Source organism: Macaca fascicularis, chromosome 8 (genome assembly GCF_037993035.2).
Source record: "Macaca fascicularis isolate 582-1 chromosome 8, T2T-MFA8v1.1".
NCBI classification, from domain to species: domain Eukaryota; kingdom Metazoa; phylum Chordata; class Mammalia; order Primates; family Cercopithecidae; genus Macaca; species Macaca fascicularis.
Window position 1 is genome coordinate 138,937,341 of NC_088382.1, and position 19,607 is coordinate 138,956,947.

At 36.9% G+C, this 19,607-nt stretch overlaps 1 long non-coding RNA gene across 2 annotated transcripts in view; it reads left to right on the plus strand.

Annotated features, from left to right (window-relative positions):
• LOC135964817 (uncharacterized) overlaps positions 1–19,607 on the plus strand; it is a 91,509-nt gene that overhangs the window by 40,020 nt on the left and 31,882 nt on the right. The window contains exon 3 of one of the 2 annotated variants that reach the window (XR_010577487.1): positions 16,023–16,113. The exons of the other annotated variant lie outside the window; for it this stretch is intronic. This is a non-coding gene — a long non-coding RNA (uncharacterized lncRNA). The remainder of the gene's footprint in view (positions 1–16,022; positions 16,114–19,607) is intronic. 2 annotated transcript variants of the gene reach the window in all.

Here is a 19,607-nt window from a genome sequence, read left to right on the forward strand (position 1 = left end):
CACCATGCCTGGCTAATGTTTTGTGTTTTTAGTAGAGATGGGGTTTTGGCATGTTGGCCAAGCTAGTCTCGAAACTCTAACTTAAAGTGATCCATCCGCCTCGGTCTCCCAAAGTGCTGAGATTACAGGCATGAGCCATGGCACTGGGCATGTCTGGCTTTTTTATTGTTTAATTGCAACTCCATATTCTCAGACATAATATGGTGATGAAAAATCTATGTTTTCTCCATTATGAGCTCTCTTTCCTGGCAGTAGCCCAGTCTGAATCTAGTTAACTTAAGAAAAAAAAAAAAAAAAGGGAATGTATTGGAGTGCTGACAAAGATCTCACAAAATAAATTGATAGGCTAGTATCCAAGCTTAGAAACAAAGCAAAAATCAGAGTCAAAAATCAAAATAGGATCCCCACAACAAGAGCCAGTCTATCATCTCATTAGAGTGCCATACCTAAAATGAAGGACTCCATTTTTCTCTGTTGTGAGTCACTTGATTCCACACGCAAAGTTCTGGGAGAAGAGTGTAATTGACTCAGCATAGATCAAAAACCCCTGGACTTCTTTGAAGCAGTGAGAGAAAGAGTCTGGAGGGAGGAGAGTGTACTAGCATTCAGGGACCTCTAGTTCTCTATCGGAAGGGCAGTGGGCATTGATTTATAGTCCCACCGAGAATGTACAAAACAGGGGCTAGTTAGGTCCCTCAAATTAATGGATGCTAGATAGCCATAAATTAACAAATATCCACTCTTTCTACCTCACAAGGCTGTTGAGAATGGAATAAATTAGACAAAAACTCTGAAAACTGAAACCCACTATGCAAATATTCATTGCTGTCATTATTATTATTGTTGTTATTAATATCAAGATTTATGAAAAAGAAAATATTTTTTAAATTATGGTCATTTTAAATTTTAAGGAATTCCCCCCTTTATTAAAGAAATCATTTTATTAAGTATTAAGCACTAAAGTAGTGACCTGTCTCTCAAATTAATAGCAGACAATGGGTGTAAATAATGTTGACAACCAGTAAGTAAAAAACAATTCTCATTTTTGCACAAGTTTGGAAGGTCATATTTCATATTATTTGGGCTTTAAAGAGGATCATGGAGAATGAGCCAATGTAAATTTCTAGACAGAAATCATCACTTAGAAAGGAATTCTTAGCAGAGAGCTTTGAGTGAATGAGTAGCTTCAGAGAGAATTACAAAATCCTGAAATTTCACATAAATATTTGGTTTGTTGCATGTAAAAGTATATATATATAGACACACACACAGAGAGAGAGAGAGAGAGAGAAAGAGAGAGAGTCAATACCTTTCTCAGATTCAGTTGTTGAAAGATGTATGACCTTAAAAACACCAAGAATTATTAATTTTTAATGCAAAGGGAATTCCTGCAATATGAAATCAGAAATATCTGGGTTCAAATTCTGGATATCTACCGTAAGTTCAAAACTGTGCTAATCAATGTAAACCATTGTATACCAATGTAAACTCATGAACTATTCCTTATTCTTCAGGGACTTAGACTCTCACATGAAAGATAAGAATAGGTATATCAATTAAAATACCTTGGGCTACAAATAGCCCAAATAACCAAACTGAAGTTAGCTTAAATAATACAGAAATGGAGTGAAGCTCCCGGGAAGACATTGAGAAGTAAGCCGCATTTCAGAGATGGCTGAATGCAATGGCCTTCCTTGCATTACTCCGTGGTGCTCTTGGCTCGGCCTTCCTCTCTGTTTTGGCTTCTTATTTAGGCTAACATCTCTTGTGGTTACAAAATAGCCACAAATGTCCCAAACTGAGTAGACAAAAATAATATCCAAGCAAGTGCATATCATTCATAGTTCAGCTTTTCCCCACGCAGAGAACCCTGCACAATTAAGTAATCAATACATATCTTTTAATAAAGAAGTGATTGGATAAATGCATGAAGAGTTAACTAATCATCCATGGCAGGCATGAGGAAATAAGCATTTTAAAAAAAATACGCAATAGATCAAAGAAAGAAATTATAAATTGAGGGAACACAGAAAACTTCTAAAGAATCTCATGCTTTGAATAGATAAAGGGTAGCAGACATAGCATTCCAGGCATATACAGTTGGTACTTTGTTTAAAGTAAATAAATTCATAAATGAAAAAAAAAGATATGCAATTTCAGGGAAACTTTCCATCCATTCCAAGTGATTTCATATTTTGAGTTGCAACATTAAGAAGTTACTAGGACATTGGAAGTTTCCATGGAAACTTGTGTCCTGCAGAATCTCAAATTACCTCGTGCAATAATGATTGTGACCAACTAAGGTAGTAAGATTAATACATATGAGGAAATTGAGGCTTAAAATTTTTCACACAATGAAACCTCATTATATTTTTTATTCTCCACTGTTTTAATAGTTCTTTTAAATATTCATTGAGTGCTTTCCATATGTTGAGCTCTGTGTTAGGTACTTTCAAATGATGTTTTTTTCCAAAAAAAAAAAACTCAGAATGAGGTTATTGTCATTATTTTTACTTTTTACCATTTAACTAACAAATAACGAACTAATAAGTATCAGAGCTGGAATTATAATATACGAATGAATATATGTGAGTTAATTTTAACTATTTATATTCTATGTAAAAGACTAAACTACTTTTAACTATACTAAAAGTAACATTTTAAACAGGAGCAAATGTTATAATGATTAAAAATAACTTTAGGCTAGTTATGCGGGAAAATCTACTAGCTATTCCCAGTACCTTTCTTCTAGGCAATTTTTGGATAACAGAAAAATACTTAAAGAATATATGGGCATACTTTGTTTTATTGTGCTTTGCTTTATTGTGCTTTGCAGGTATCAGATGTTTTACAAATTGAAAGATTGTGGCAACCCTGTGCCAAGCGAGTCTATGGGCACCATTCTGCAACAACACGTGTTTGCATTATGTCTCTGTGTCACATTGTGGTAGTTCTCACAATATTTCAAACTTGTATTACTATTATATCTGTTATGGTGTATTAGTTTATTATCACATTGCTATGAAGGAATACCTGAGACTGAGTGATTTATAAAGAAAAGGGGTTTAGTTTGCTCACAGTTTTGCAGGCTTTACAGAAAGCATGATGCTGGCGTCTGCTGGGCTTCTGGGGAGAGCTCATGAAACTTACAATCATGGCAGAAGGCAAAGGGGAAGCAGGTATGTCTTACATGGCCAGAGCAGGGGGAAGGGGGCGGTGCCAAACACTTTTAAACAACCAGATCTCTCAATAACTCCCTCACTCACTATTGTCATGACAACACCAAGGGGAATAGTGTTAAACCATGAGAAACTGCCCCACAATTGGATCATTTCCCACCAGGCCCCATCTCCAACACCGGGGATTACAATTCGACATGAGATTTAGGAGGGACACAGATCCAAACCATATCATATGGTGATCTATGATCAGTTATCTTTGATATTACTCTTACAATTGTTTGGAGCACCACAAATCACTTCCATATAAGAGAGTGAACTTATTGATAAGTACTGTTTGTGTTCTGACTGTTCCACCATCTCTCTCCCTCTCCTTGGGCCTCCCTATTCCCTGAGACACAACAATATTGAAATTAGACCAATTAATAACCCTACAATGAACTCTAAGTGTTCAGGTAAAAGGAAGAGTCATGCATCTCTCACTGTAAATAAAAAACTAGAAATGATTAAGGTTAGTGAGGAAAGCTGAGATAAGTCAAAAGCTAGGGCTTTTGTGTCAAACAGCCAAATGGTGAATGCATAGAAAAAGTTTTTGAAGAAAATCAAAAGTGCTGCTCCAGTGATCACATGATTCACAAGAAAGCAAAACAGCCTTATTGCTAATATGGAGAAAGTTTTAGTAGTCTGGATGGAAGATCAAACCAGCCACAACATACCCTTAAGCCAAAGCCTTATCCAGAGCAAAGGCCAAATGCTCTTCAGTTCTACAAAGAATAAGAAAGGTGACAAAGCTGCAGGAGAAAAGTTTGAAGCTAGCAGAGGTTGGCTGATGAGGTTTAAGGAAAGACGCTGTCTCCATAGCATAAAAATGCAAATTGAAGCCACAAGGGCTGATGAAGAAGGTGCAGCAAGTGATCCAGAAGATCCAGCTGAGCTAATTGATAAAAGTGGCTACATTAACAGATTTACAATGTAGACATAACAGCCTTCTATCAAAAGAAGATGCCGTCTAGGACGTTCATAGGTAGAGAAAAAATAGTGCCTGGCTTCAAAACTTCCAAGGACGGGCTGACTCTCTCATTAGCAAATAATGCAGCTGGTGACTTTGACTTGAAGCCACTGCTCATTCACCAATCTGAAAATCCTAGAGCCCTTAAGAATTATGCTAAATTTGCTCCACCTAACTGTATAGATGGACCAATGAAGCCTGGATGACTCCACATCTGTTTCAGCATGGTTTACTGGATATTTTAAGCCCACTGTTCAGACCTACCGTTAATTTTAAAAGATTCCTCCCAAAATATTACTTTGTAATGACAATGCATCTCATCCTCCAAGAACACTGATGGAGATGTACAAGGAGATTAATGTTGTTTTCATGCCTACTAACATAATGTCCATTCTTCAGCCCATGGATCAAGGAATAATTTTGACTTTCAAATCTTATTATTGAAGAAATTCACTTCAAAAGGCTATAGCTGCCATAAATAGTGATTCCTCTCATGGATCTGGGCAAAGTAAATTGAAAATCTTCTGGAAAGGATTTAGTATTCAATATGTCATCAAGTACATTGGTGATTCATGGGAAAAGGTCAAAATATCAATATCAATAGGAGTTTCGAAGAAGTAGATTCCAACCCTCATGGATGAATTTAAGGGGTTCAAGACTTCAGTGGAGAAAGTCACTGCAGATTTGATGAAAATAGCAAGAGAACTAGAATTAGAATTGGAGTCTGAAGATGTGACTGAATTGCCGCAACCTCATGATAAAAATTTAATGAATGAGAAGTTACTTCTTATGAATAAGCAAAGAAAGTGATTTTTTTGAGAGGGAATCTACTCTTGATGAAAATGCTATGAGCGTGTCAAAATGACAACAGAGTTTAGAATATTACCTCAATTTAGTTGATAAAGCAGCATCAGGGTTTCAGAGGATTGACCAGTTTTGAGAGAAGTTCTACTATGGGTAAAATGCTATCAAAAAGCATCACATGCTTCAGATAAGTCTTTTGTGAAAAGAATAAATTAATGCAGCAGACATCATTGTTTTGATATTTTAAGAAATTGCCACAGCCACTTCAAACTTTAGCAAGCACCATTCTGATCAGTCATCAGCTATCAACAGTGAGGCAAGACCCTCCACCAGCAAACAGATTATGACTTGCTGAAGGCTCCGATGATTGTTAGCATTTTTAGGAACAAAATATTTTAAAATAAAGGTACCTCCATTATTTTTAGACATAATGTTATTGCACACTTAGTAGACTACAGTGTAGTGTAAACATAACTTTTGTATGCACTGGAAAATCAAAAAATTTGTGTGACTCACTTTATTACAATGTTCACTTTATTGCGGTAGTTTGGGTATACCTGTAATTATTTTCTTGGAGACTATTGACAGTTCACATTTTCCTCTCTTAATAAAAAACAAATGCATACCAGGAGGGATTATATACCAGGAGGGATTTTGGTTATGGTGCAAAGAGAAACACAAGTCCAATCTTAAATTTTGTAAAAATTACATAATTTATTTGAGCCACAGTTTTCATATTTGTAAAATAGAAGTTTTAATTGCCACTATAGAGGATTGCTGTGGCAATAAAAGGAGATGGGATTAAAGTGACTTTTATGCCCTCATAGGTGCCTAAGAATTATTACCTCTCCTGTTTTTCTTCAACTTGGCTTGTTTGCCGAGTATTTCAAATTATAGAGAAGGCAAAGAAAATAAAACAATTAAGAGATGACTTTGTGTCAGGCTCATGATTATTATTTCATCTTAATGAATATCCAGCTTATGAATTTAGAATATTTCAATGTGGCATTCTGGAAATGATGAAATTAACAGTATTGTAGGGGTAGCTCATTTTATAAAACCACTGAATTGAGACATTTGTTGGCCTGTGTGTTGGGCTTCTAACTTTTCTGTTATGTTTGTCATAACTCTTTTTGTTTGAAAAGAGAAAAAAAACCTCAAACTGAGTTAAAACATACAGGAAATTTTATTTGCTTCACTTAATTAAAAGTCCAGAAATAAGATTTAGGGCTATTTTTTAATACTTGGATTCTTTTTTCATTTTTAAATATTTAATTGACAAGTGAAAATTTTATATATTTGAGGTATACAATGTGATGATTGATACATGTGTACATCATGTCCTGATAATGACAATCCAATTAATCAACACGTCTATCATCATTCATAGTCACCATTTTGTATATGTGCTGATGAGGACACTTAAAATACCCTCTCATCAAATTTCAACTAAACAGCACAGTATTATTAACTATAGTCACCATGATGTACATTAAATGCTCAGAACTTAACTGAAACTTTGCACCCTTGGACAGCACCCCTTTTCCCCATTTCCACCCCTGGTCACCACCCTTCTACTCTCTGCTTCTGTGAATTTCACCTTTTTAGACTCAACATATGTAAATGAGATCATACAATGTATATCTTTCTGGGTCTATCTTATTTTAGTTAGCAAAATTTCCTCCAGTTCCATCCATGTTGTCACAAATGAAAGGATTTCCTTCTTTTCATGACTGAATAATATTTTATTGTACACATACACACACACACACACATACACCACATTTTCTTTATCCATTCTTAGATGATCAGTGGATACTTAGGCTATTTTTATATCTTGGCTGTTGTGAATAATGCTGCAAAATATATGGGGGTGCAGACCTCTCTTTGACCTACTGATTCCATTTCCTTTGGATATAAACCTATAAGTGGGATTGTTCAATTGTATGGTAATTTTATTTTTAATTTTTAAAGGAATCTTTATACTGTTTTTTGTAATGGCTTCACTGATTTACAGTTCTCATTTCTCCACACTCGCAATTGATTCAGGGTTGGTTTGACTGAGAGATTTAACAATATCACCAAGGACATGCATTTATGTGCATGTGTGCATGTGTGTGTGTCTGTTACTCTACTCTCACCTTTGCTGTGGGTTCAGTTTCATCCAAAGGCAGATAAACCCCCATGAATTGCCTATAGCAATTCCAGGGTGTTCACATTCAAACACCATGTCTTCTCTTTTCTTAACTGTCTGAGAATAATAAGCAAGATTCTTACCTCAGTGCCCTTGATAAATCCTCAGTTTTCAACTAACTGGCTTAAATTGAGTCATGTATGCCCAATTGGGACCCAAATCCTGTGTATCATAATTCCAAGAGCTAGCTGCCTTTGGTCTACATTACCTGAACCAATAACTCCACAAGACTGAATGGATTACCCTGACTGACTTTGACCATCAAAACTTCCCCATGGAGCTTGGATGGGTTTAACTTCCCCAGTGATAAATGGACTAATTAAGAAATACGTGGATCTCTTAAATTAAAAGATATATGGATCTATAATAAAATGTCAAAACACGATACATGTTGGAATGGTTTGGTAAAAACAGGAATGCTTACACACTGCTGGTGGGAATGTAAATTAGTACAATCCCTACTCTACCTCTAGGGCAACAGTATGGAGAGTTCTTAAAGAACTAAAAGTAGATCTACCATTAGATCCAGCAATCCCACTATTGGGTGTCTACTCAAAGGAAAAGAAGTCTTTATATCAAAAACACAGCTGTACATGTGTGTTTATCACTTCACAATTCACAACTGCAAAGCTATGGAACTGAGGCAGAAGAATAAGATCTGGCACAGGGAATCTAAGGACTTCCTAGAACTAAATCAAACAGAAAAACCCCAATTTTCCATGACTGAGTAAATAAGTCTGTAACTCTGCTTCACCTATGACAGGAAAATGTCCTCTTCATTTGCATAGTATATACCAAGTAAATAACTTCATAACTTCACTTCAACCTCTTCATTCACATAAGGCATATACCAAGTAAACAATGGGAAGCCTCTATAGGGTATTTAAACCCCAGAAAATTCTGTAACTGAGTTCTTGAGCCACTTGCTCAGGCCCACTCCAACCTTGTGGAATGTGCTTTTGTTTTCAGTAACACTCTGCATTTGTTGTTTCATTATTTCTTTGCTTTATTTATGCATTTTGTCCAATTCTTTGTTCAAAACGCCAAGAACCTGGACACCCTCCATCGGTAACAGAACCAACTTAAGTGCCCATTAACAGATGAGTAGATAAAGAAAATTTGGCATATATATACACCATGGAATACTACTCAGCCATAAAAAAAAAACTGAAATAATGCCTTTTGCAGCAACTTGGATGGAGCTGGAGGTCATTATTCTAAATGAAGTAACTCAGGTATAGAAAATCAAATACTGTATGTTCTCACTTGTAAGTGGAAGCTAAGCTGTGGGTACATGAAAGCATGCAGACTGATATAATGAACTGTAGAGACTCAGAAGAGGGAGGGTGGGAGGGACATGAGGGATAAAATATTACGTATTGAGTTGTGCACCCACTACTCAGGTGACAGGTGCACTAAAATCTCAGACTTCACTATACAATTCATCCATGTAACCAAAACCCACTTGTACCCCAAAAGCTATTGAAATTAATAAAAAATATATATTTTAAAAAGGTGAAACTTAAAAAAAGAGACAGATGGATCCAAATACTATAAAAAGGGGGGAAAGGAAAATGATTCCAGATAGATAAGAAAAAATGTTCACCTCCATAGTCAGAGAGTTGATGAACTAGATAAGACAGAGATATGGGCATGGACATAAATGTGCATTAGTCATGTACATAGATATAGACACATGAAAAACAGTGTATCCAATTACAAAAATGTATGTAAGTTTAAGTATGGTAACTACAGAAAAGCATCAATAAAAATGACCCAGAATATTGCCATTCAGACATAATTACTCTTAATATTTTGGTGTATACACTATACTAGTATTTTTCACATACACAAGTTATGTATAACACATGTAATTATTTTTTAAAATTGAAATCACACTACACATTTTATCTCCATTCTGCTTTTTTCACTTATCAACACATTATGAACATTTTCATATGCCTGGCATTATAAATACATGGTATTTATATTCTTATTTTTATTACTCTAAAATATAAGTTTTGATAGCTACATAGTAATACATACTATGGATGTATTATACTTTGTTTAAGCATTTATTTATCATCATACAGCCATTCTTTGGTGTCCACGAGGTATTCCAGTACCCCTTGTGGATAACAAACTCTGCAGATGCTCAAGTTCCTTATATAAAATGGCATAGTATTTGCATATAACCTGTGCATATTCTCCTGCATATTTTAAATCATCCCTAGATTACTTTTAATGCATCTAATACAATGTAAATCCTATGTAAATAGTTGTACACTGTTTTTTATTTTTATTATTTTTTATTGCTGTATTGTTATTTTTATTGTTTTTAATAATATTTTTTAACCTTGGTTGATTGAATCTATGGATGCAAAACCCCTGAATACAAAGGGCCAACAGCGCTTTCTAAAATCACTTCCTAATTTTCTGTCTCTTAAAGTATTCATCAATAAACACTAAGTTAATTAACTGAATTCTTATCCAAAGTTTGAGACCCTAAAGTCAGACAAACCTAGACTAACATTATGACTTTACCACTTATTAGCCATGTGATCAGAGGAGGTAAGTTGTTTACCTTCTCTGACCTCAGTTTCCTAAGAATAATAATAGTACTGTCCACATAGACCTGTGGTGGTAACTAAATGAAGAAATGCATCTAAAGTATCTGACACATAGAAGGAACTCAGGGGTTACATCCTCAATCAGAATAGAAAGTTCCTATATAACAAGAAAAAAATAGTTCCTCCCCTAAGCTAATCTCATCTATAGGAGATTGCTAGTGGAACTGACTTTATATACTAAGTATGTCTTTGTTGTCTGAATCTATCTTCATGCCAATGAGCAATAGGTAACCTAATAAGTGACGTATTTGCAAAGTCAAAAACTTTTGACAATATTACTTCTTAAAGATTATTGGCCATTTAAAATATTACAAATCTAATGTGGAAAGACAATGCTGATATTGCTGAATTTTTAAATACAGTTATTGAAAGTGACATTATTTCTAAAACTAGAAATTCACTGACTTCAAGAACTAAAAGGAAGCTCAAGATTGACTAATCTTTTGCCCATTTTTATATATGGAGGCAACAGAACACATGCCCATGGTGGGAGATAACAGGTGGCTCTGAGTCCTAAAGGTTATTTCTTAGTGGTCTCTACAAAGGATATGAAGGTAAAACACTAAAATGATTCAATAGCTAAAAGATCTCAACTTAGTAGAGAAGCATTTGAAATTCTTTTTTATAGCCATTGTGAAGGGTACAATTACATACCTAGGCCAGGTTTTCTTAGTTTTACCACTATTGACTTTTTGGGCTAGATGATCCTTTGTTGTGCTGTACATTGCAGAGTATTTAGCAGCATCCCTGTCCTATACCACTAGATGCATCCCTCCCTCATTTGTGACAGCCAAATTAGCTCTAGACATACCCATATGTCCTTCGGGGAATAAAATCAACCCCAATGAAAAAACCACTGAATTATGCTGCAAAGAATACACAGTGGTGATTCTCTTCCTCATTTATCTTATATACACAGATAATATAAAGTAGTGAGAATGTGGCAAGAAATGTTCTCCACTTTTCTCCCCTGTCCAAACTAGAATTATAGAAGGGGGCCATGTAAATCAAGACAGAGAAAGAAAGGAGACATGTGTATTATATTAATTCGCTAGAAATTTTCTGACAGAAAATCAATACGGTCAGTAACATGTCCTCTTGTCGACCTCAAATAATACTTCATTCTTTTTATCTCTCCCTTTGTAGGACTCATTATCTATTTCCTTATCCTATTTAGTATAAGCTCCAGTGAATTAATAATCTAACTCTAGGATGTGAGAGTTATCAGGCTCTGACATCTGTCACTCCACTGATTGCCAGGGTTGATTTGGCTGATCTGGCTGGCCAGGATGTGTCTGCTTTCTCCCTCACTGCTCCATGTGTATCTTTCCAGAAGCTGCAAGCTCAGTCAAAGAGGACAACTTTCTCCAAGAGAGGAGGACTGTGCCTCTGTCAAGGTATATGAGTAGCTGTGCTCCCCTGCTAGCACCTCCAAACAAGCTCTCTACGTCTAAGGACAGGGAGGGCAAGGGGAACTAGGAGAGAGATCAAATGGGTACAATGGATTCCACACCCATGACAGTATAAGGTGATGATAGAGAGTCCAAAGAGACGTGGTTTCTCTTTGATAGAGACAGGCAGTATTATGGGTTAAATTGTGGCACCCCAAAAATGTATATGTTAAGGTCCTAACCCTAGTACCTCAGAATATGGTTTTATTTGATTAGGGGGTCATTAGTTGAGATAGGAAAAGGTGGGCCCCTAATCCAATATGACTAGTGTCCTTATAAGAAAGAGACGTTTGGATACAAATGCACTCCCAGGGAATAGAACACCATGTAAAGATAGGAGTGTCCTGCCACAAGCCAGGGAACCACCAGAAGCTCAGAGAGATGCCTCCAGGAGATCCTTTGCTAGCACCTTAAGAGAGAGCATGGTCCTGCCAACACCCATCACAGACTTCCAGTCCCCAAAACCATGAGACAATAAAGTTCTGTTGCCTATACCATTCAGTCTGTGGTGCTCTGTTAGGGGAGATCTCACAAAGACAGGTGGTCATGACTAAAGAAATGTAGTCACACCAGGTGAGGATTTGGTGAGGGAAGCCAAATGAAATAAAGGGGTCCATCACAGGTTCCCACTTTCTCTGACGTGATATGGGTATATATTTGGGTTGAAATATATAATGAATATTTATTTTTACATTCTTCTGGAATCAATGTCTGGCAGAACATAAAATGTATTTGTTAATGGATGTTTGCTATCTTCCTTTCTACTGATTGTTGATTTTTAGTAGTCACTATAATTTTAGGGATATAGTACCATATCTGAATATTCTGGGTTTCTGAATTCTGTGCCTCCTTCTTCAAAGATCAAGAAACTCAAGTTTAAGTTCCAAATCAGTCACCTCCAAGAGAGAAGCCCATCAGCTTTAGGAATATAATGAACCAAGAGTTGAAAAGAAGATATAATTTCCTTTTATTTTTCTAATTGTGGCCCACCCCTCCAATAGTACTTTCACCTCACAAACTGCAAAGTGCTTTCACATACAAAGATTCACCTGTTTCTGTCAACAACTCAAACAAGTAAAAGAGAAGGCTGTTACCATTGCACAGATGCAGAAATGGAGGCCTAGAGAAATTATGACTTTCTCAAGGGGACTGACACAGCTACTTGAAATGGTCTGGTATCCTTTTCTTTATACCAGAAGGTTTTGTTTTTTTTGTTTTTTGTTTTTTGTTTTTTTTTTTGTCATGAGAGAAATATTCCAGCACACATAGATAAAAGATTCACTCTGCCCATTCTCTTTAAGAAAAGAACACTTGATTTACTGTTATATGCTCTTAAGGATGGGGGCCAGCTTTGGGATTTGGTCCAGACTTAAGATCTTGATTCCCAACCATGGCCTTTTGGCTTCTTGACCCTCCTATTAACTTACCAGACTTGAGTCATAATTCTGGACGATCTTGCAGAAGATCTTTGACTCAAGAGAGTCTCATAAAAGCTCTTCTGGGAAACTACACACTAATGCCAGAGTTTCACACAATTGAGGTATCTTTATGGAGTCCCAGATAAATGTTACAAAATGTTACTTCTCCACCACCTCCTGCCTGAAGGCCCTAACATAAAAAGATGCATTTCTCATTGAGATGCAGTAGTTTTCATATCTCCATTTGTCTTTGCCAAACCAGGTCAGGAAACCAGCCCAGAATGTAAGGTTGTGGTTTGCTTTTTTAGACTCATAAAATGTTAATGCTGCAAGTAAGTGATCTAAGAGATAGTCTGTTTTAACATCGTCTTGCTAAGAACACTGAGACCCTTAGATCACAGCAAATTTGGCCAGTGACATTTAAGAAGTTAATAACGAGGCTGTTATTCTAATCTAGGGTTCTTAATTCCTAATTCAGTATTCTTTGCAATATGTTATCCTGTATCTATTGACATAAATATTTCCAAAACATCATTATTGACCTTCTACTCCCATTTCATGGATAAAAGGAGTCACCAACGTTTGGTATGATTTGTCAAGCATGGTAGAAAACTTCAAACTAATCCCAGGTCCAACTCTGTTGTCTGAAGTGGTGCCTGCTTCTTCAACATGAATTACTAAATAATCTATTTCCATATTCAACAAACATTTATTTAGAAATGACTGGGTCTTACTTATCTTGGTCACCTCTGATAATATGAAGGTCACAGTACAGTAGGAAATGCATATATCTATAGAATTAAGAAAATACAATTTGGTAGAAATAATCACATAGGAAGTGAGATTTGGAGCATAAAGGAAGGAGTGACTCAATGTTCTAGGAGTAAATTATGGGGATAGGGAGAAGCTTTGCAACATAGGTGATATTGGAGTTGAGCCTGAAAAGCTAAGAAGGAGTTTGTTAGATGGAGAAGGTAAAAGAATATGCCAGATAGAGGAAACAGAGTAATCAAATTCTAACTGTCTGAGATCGCCTAAACAGAGTCATAGAGTCCATAGAAGGCAGAGAAAAGGGACATGACTAAAAACTTGGGGTAGGGCAACCGGGCATGGTGGCTCATGCCTGTAATCCCAGCACTTTGGGAGGTTGAGGCGGGTGGATCACCAGGTCAGGAGATCGAGACCATCCTGGCTAACATGGTGAAACCCCCGTCAAAAAATTAGCCAGCCGTGGTGGCAGGCACCTGTAGTCCCAGCTACTTGGGAGGCTGAGGCAGGAGAATGGCATGAACCTGGGAGGTGGAGCTTGCAGTGAGCCGAGATGGTGCCACTGCACTCCAACCTGGGCAACAGAGCGAGACTCCTTCTCAAAAAAAAATATTGGGGTAGGGCTAGGCAGTTCAGAGGTTTTGAAGTCCATGAAATAAAGCATAATGAGGTTGAGCTTTGCAGTGAAGATACTAGGGAGCCAATTTAAGCAGAGTAATAACAGGTTAGACATGTGCTTTTAAAAGTCACTGAGATTCTACTGAAGGCTCAGATGTAGCAAGAATAGGGTCAGGAAGACCATTTCAAACATTTTAATCCTCTTGGCAATAGATGATGAAAGTCTAAATAGAAGTGAGCTTAGAAGGCAATTAAAGTTTAGAAGATATCAGAAGATAGATTCAGTGATACATGGGACATTGATGATGAGAGAGGGAAGAGACCTAGATGTAACTGGTGATTCTAACTTAGGTGGCTGCTACATGGTCGTGAAACTACTTTCCTAGAGTACATTTTTGACTCTTCAGAGTCACTGGGTTTTTCTAAAATCTGATAGAAACTCTGGGGACTCTACCCAGAAAAAGGCACACATGCACATATACAAACAATTTTTCATGCAATTTCAGATGTTTCATGAGCTCCCTGAAACCCATGAATGAATGAGACTGCAGATTACAAAGCTTTGTTTTACTGGAGGAATTGAAATACGAAAACACTGGGAAACCTAGATTGTCAGTTGCTAATGTCATAGAATGAATCCATTTCCTTCTGACATTGTTAGTTGGATATTTGTATGCTAATGTGGCAAGTGGGGATAAGATTGAAAGCACTTGCTAGGTGGTGACCAGGGGTGGGAGTTGGGGGAGGGAGCCCCAGACTAGAAACAAAGCACAGTGGGGGATGAGCGAGACAATCATCACCATCACCTCCCAGGTTTCCTGAGTCAGAGCAGAGTCATGGTGCTGAATGAATCAATTACATCCTTCCACGTCTGAGATTTTATTTAATATTCACAATAACCTTGTGACGTTAGCAAAGGAACACTAGTAGATCCATGTCACAGGATGAAGCAATTGAAGCTCAGAGAAATTGAGTCACTTTCTTTCCCAAGGTCACACACAGTTAATGGCAGAGATTGAACCAGGTCTGTTTCCTCCTTTTTCAAGGCTGGTTCTTTTACGGACAAGCAGGTCTGAGACATCAAGATGAAAGTCTCCCTTCTAGTCTGGGTGTTAATCCAGGCTTTCTAGCTTACACTGATAATGCTGTTAAGAGCGTAACATGAATATCCAGAGCACCGTTGAGCGCACAGCATCCAGGAGACAGTGGGGAGGACTTAGGTTGGAGTCACTAAAGACATTGTTTTCAATGTCACTGTTTTTAGACAGTTCAAATGTCAACCCTGCCACTTACATCTCCGTGATCCTGGCTAGACTACATAGTCTCATTGGCCTTGAGTTTCCTTGTCTTTAAAGCAGGGATAATAATATTAATCTTCATCCTTGCCAGGCTTCAATGAGACTGAGTTAAAATGCCCTCTATAAGTGCTAGCTCCTCTTGTGAGGGCTTCAGCAGGCACAGTCATTTCTCTGAGATTATGGATTCTGTCTCCAAGCTCCTGACACCAATCCATTTCTCTTATTTCACTCACTGGTGAAAACCAGCCTGCCAGAATGGTCTACTGACTGACCTGCCTGGAACACACAGTTCTTGTCTATTATCAATGGAATAATAGGTGCCAAGAACATCTGAGACCTTAATACTTAAAGGAACAGTCTTTACAGACTTAATGATGGTCTATTTTTAAGCACACAGGATCAGAAAGAGTGAACAATATGTTTGTGATATGGAACATTTCTGATGAAGAGTGTTTTTGCAAGGTCTGTGTCATGGAACGTTCCAGCTATGTTTTCCGTTCTTATAGAGCTTAAACCTATTCATGTTTATATGGTCACTTGTAAGATTTGAAGGCCAACCATCTATCAAGAAATAAAACTAATGCATGTATCATTCCAATAAACAACCTAGCTAATGCAAAATTGCCAACAATGATTTTTCTTCATTTACGTAGTTGATGATTCATCCAGCATGAGTACATCTTGCCACAATAAAGGAGAGTGCTTGTCCACACCATTTATTACAGAGAGGAAAAGAGAAAATGGGTAAGTCAAAACAAAACTAAACTAAAACGTAGTCTTTGATTTGTGATGCCCATCTACTTGCTAACTTCATGACTAGACAAATTGGTTAACTTCTTTGAGCTTCCAGTTCTTTCTTTCTCCACTGGGGATGTAATGCAGTGTATTAGTTTGTTTTCACACGGCTACAAAGAACTACCTGAGACTAGGTAATTTATCAAGAAAAGAGGCTTAATTGACTCACAGTTCACATGGCTGGGGAAGCCTCAGCAAACTTACAATCATGGCAGAAGGTGAAGGAGAGGAAGGCACCTTCACAAGGTGGCAGGAGAGAGGGAGAAAGGGGGAAGTGCCACACTTTAAAACCATCAGATCTCATGAGAACTCACTCACTATCACGAGAACAGCAAGGGAGAAGTCGGCCCCCATTATCCAATCACCTGCCACTCAGCCCCTCCATCGATACATGGGAATTAAAATTCAACATGAGATTTGGATGGGGACACAGAGCCAAACCATATCATGCAGGTTCAACACCCTTACAACCTCTTATGAAGAAGACTGTAAATCCCCATGTTTAACTGAGGGATTGTTATTCCCATTCTGAGCTTCTTTCTTCCATTCCATTGCTTACTATCAAAGTGCTCAAGATTCATTATATTCAAGGACACACACTATGCTTGCATTCCTGGGCAGCACTTGCTATTCTGGATTCTACTGTTATTCCTCGTTTCCATTAAATGTGAACAATGGGATCTGTGTATGACCCACTTCCACAGATGGGTCATATGGTGGCAAAACATGGGTTTTGTAATCAGCTAGGGTCTTGTAATCCTAGTTTGATCAACCCTGTGTTTTATGTGGACTTACTTTCTTCATCTGTTAAATAATATGGATAATAATTTTTTAGGGTTGCAGTTTAAGGGCTTTGTTGAGACATAATTTATACATCATACATTTGTCTCACTTAAAGTGTAAAACTAAAGTATTTTTCATATATCCACAGAACTGTGCCACCATCACTACAAACTAACTTTAAAATGTTTCATCACACTGATAAAGGAAACATCATTACTTACTTCTCCTGACAACTTTATGAAACAACTAATCTATTTTCTGTCTTTACAGACTTGTTTATTCTTGCTATTTTATACAAATGGATATGTGATCTTTTGTGACTAGCTTCTTTCACTTAGCATAACATTTTCAAGATTCACCAGTGCTTTAGTATAAAAATGTCATTCTTTTTCATTGCTAAATAATATTCTATTGCATAAATATATCACATTGTATTTACCCATTTATCAGATGATGAATATTTGAGTTGTTTCTGCTTTTTAACTATGATGAGAAATGCTTCTATAAATATGCATACAAGTTTTTGTGTGGACATGTTTTCATTTCGCTTGGGTTATATATCTAGAAGTGGAATTACAGGGTCATATGTTAACTCTATGTTTAACTTTTTGAGGAGCTGCCAAAATGTTTTCAAAGCAGCAATATATTCCACCAGCAATATATCACTGTTCCAGTTTCTCTACTTTCTTACCAATATTTGTTATTTTAGTAGAAATGAAGTGGTATCTTATTTAGATTTTCATTTGCATTTACCTGATGACTAAGCATTTTTCATATGCTTATTGTCCATTTATATCCTTCTCTTTAAGAAATGTCTATACAGGTCCTTTGCTCATTAAAAAGATAGGCTATCTTTTTATTATTGAATATTAGTTTTTTGTATATTCTGGATACAAGTCTCTTAGCAGATATATGATTTGCAAATATTTTCTCTTATATAGATTGTTCTTTTCACTTTTTTGATGGTAGATTTTACAACACAAAATATTACACTTTTATGGTTCAATTTATAGTTTTTTCTTCTTTGCTTGCTTTTTAAATTGTAACTTTAAAAAAATTGTATAATCTGAGTTCACAAAAAGTTATTTGTAGGTTTTCTTTTAGTAAGTGAATACCTTAAGCTGTCACATTTAGACCTGACATCCATTTAGTTTTCTTGTTTAGTTAGTTGGTTGGATTCTTATTATTTCTATTTGCTACAGAGCTAGAACGTTTATTTTTAACTTTTTAAAAATAATTTCAACTTTTATTTTAGATTCAGGGGGTATATGTACAGTTTTGTTATAGAGGAATATGGGCAATGCCAAGGTTTGGGGTATGATTGATCACATCAGCCATTTACTGAGCAAGATAGCCAATAGTTAGTTTTACAACCCTTAGCCCCTTCTTTAGGAGCCCCCATTGTCTATTATCGCCATCTGTATCTCCAAGAATATACACTTATAAGTGAGAGCAAACATGCAGTATTTGGTTTTCTGTTCCTTTTGTTAGTTTGCTTAAGATAAAGGCCTCCAGCTGCATCCATGTTATTACAAAGGACATAATTTCCTTCTTTCTTGTGGCTGCATAGTATTTCATGGTGTATATGTCCCACATTTTCTTTATTCATTCCACCATTGATGAGCACATAGGTTGATTCCATGTCTTTGCCATTGTGAATAGGGCTGGGATGGACATATCAGTGTGTGTGTGTGTTGTGGGAAGTCAGGGACCCCGAACGGAGGGACCAGCTGAAGCCATGGCAGAAGAACATAAATTGTGAAGATTTCATGGACATTTATCAGTTCCCCAAATTAATACTTCTGTAATTTCTTACACCTGTCTTTACTGCAGTCTCTGAACATAAATTGTGAAGATTTCATGGACATTTATCACTTCCCCAATCGATACTCTTGTGATTTCCTATGCCTGCCTTTACTTTAATCTCTTAATCCCATCATTTTCATAAACTGAGGATGTATGTTGCCACAGGACCCTGTGATGATTGCGTTAACTGCACAAATTGTTTGTAAAACATGTGTGTGTAAACAATATGAAATCTGGGCACCTTGAAGAAAGAACAGGATAACAGTGATGTTCAGGGGACAAGGGAGATAACCATTAGGTCTGGCTGCCTAAGAGCCGGGCAGAGCAGAGCCATATTTCTCTTCTTTCAAAATCAAATAGGAGAAATATCGCTGAATTCTTTTTCTCAGCAAGGAACAGCCCTGAGAAAGAGAATGTATTCCTAGGGGGAGGTCTCTGAAATGGCCACTCTGGGAATGTCTGTCTTATACAGTTGCAGATAAGTGATGAAATAAGCCCCAGTCTCCCATAGTGCTCCCAGGCCTATTAGGACAAGGAAATTCCTGCCTAATAAATTTTGGTCAGACCGGTTGTCTGCTCTCAAACCCTGTCTTCTCATAAGATGTCATCAATGACAATGCGTGCCCAGTAGGACATGAAACTTCATTAGCATTTTTTATTTTGCCCCAGTCCTGTGATCTCACCCTGCCTCCATTTGCCTTTTGATATTTTATTACCTTGTGAAGCATGTGATCTCTTGCCCCACAACCTGTTCATACACTCCCTTCCCTTTTGAACATCACTAATAAAACTTGCTGGCTTTGTGGTTTGGGGGGCATCACGGAACCTGCCGACATGTGATGTCTCCCCTGGAC